We start from the raw sequence: 1,543 nt of genomic DNA, 5'->3' as shown, positions 1-1,543 counted from the left end.
AAAAAAAAATCCCAAAAAAAAAAGAAACAAAAAAAAGAAACCACCCCACCACGCAGTCCCAGCCCATCATCCAACTGTAAATGGGTGCAAAAAAAAAAAAAAAGAAACAAAAAAAAGAAACCACCCCACCACGCAGTCCCAGCCCATCATCCAACTGTAAATGGGTGCAGAGGAGGGGACGTGCCTGAGGGCAACCAGAGACCCTGCACCCTAATTTCTTGCTCATCTTCTTTCCCTGGTGGATTTTTGTACTCTGCCATCAATAAACCAATTCCCTGCTCACCTCCTCCAGAGTTCACGTTGTTCCAGCAGTGGCATCATTCAAGAGAGATGTGGTGACTATTCTGATCAGCCACCACTCAGAAATTCCTCTCCCAAATGCCCATTTCTGCAGCCAGGGGCAGAGTGGRGATGGCACCTCCAGCATGGCTTTGTGCCATCAATCACAAGCTCAGTGCCAAGGCAGGACCATCCACCCACAGCTGCCCTGGCAGAGCCCACCCCTGAGTGCCCATCCCAAGGAGGGCTCAGGGGGCCAAGTTCTTCATCCTCCCACACCTCCTCTACCTCATCTCAACACCTCTGAGACAATCCACACCTTCCTGCTTCTTTCTGCTKTCATCTCACACCCATTCTCTCTGTCTTCCCTTTCCCTTTCACTTCTTCAGCTTCTGTTTGAGTCCCTGAGGCTTTGAGAAAGCAACTATCTCTATTTGCTTCAGGGGAGAAGAGATGTTATATTTTTTTATAATTTTATAATTTTTTATAATTTTATAATTATAAATTATTTCAAAAGAGATTTTATTTTTGCGACAGAGCAGAAGTCTGCAGCAAGTGGGCAGTGCTCGGTGCACAGGCACACAAAAACAGCCATGGCCCCATGAGTCAGAGCTGGATTGTGTTCTCTGGAGGCTGATCCCTCTGAAGGGCTTTACTAAACCCTGCTTCCCCCTGTTGGAGCTGCTGGAGTTCACACTCTCCTGTCCCAGCAGGGAAAAGCCAGCCGTACCCGCAGCTCAGAGAGTGGTGACACATCAGGACAGCCAGAATAACTGGCCCTGGAAATGTGTGCTTTGGCTGACTCGTGCCCTGTCACATCGTGTCCCTGACAGCAGCACAGTTCCTGAGCTGTGACAGCTCAGCCTACAGAGCACCACTGAGCCTCCTCTTCCTCTGCAGAGCAGGGGACATCTCAAGGATGGGTGGGGATGTGATTGCTACTGTCATCTTCATCACTGACATCTTCATTGTGCTCAGGAGAAGACATCATTGACATCATTGACATCTTCATCTCAGGAGGAGACATCATTGACATCATTGACATCATTGACATCATTGACATCATTGACATCATTGACATCATTGACATCTTCATTGTGCTCAGGAGAAGACATCATTAGCATCATTAACATCTTCATCTCAGGAGAAGACATTGACATCATTAATATCTTCGTCTCAGGAGAAGACATCATTGACATCATTGACATCATGGACATCATTGACATCACTGACATCATTGACATCTTCATCTCAGGAGAAGAGC

The sequence above is a fragment of the Malurus melanocephalus genome, unplaced genomic scaffold (genome assembly GCF_030028575.1).
Source record: "Malurus melanocephalus ecotype Western Australia unplaced genomic scaffold, MMel_1.1 scaffold_476, whole genome shotgun sequence".
Lineage (NCBI taxonomy): Eukaryota > Metazoa > Chordata > Aves > Passeriformes > Maluridae > Malurus > Malurus melanocephalus.
This window is presented reverse-complemented; position numbering follows the sequence as displayed.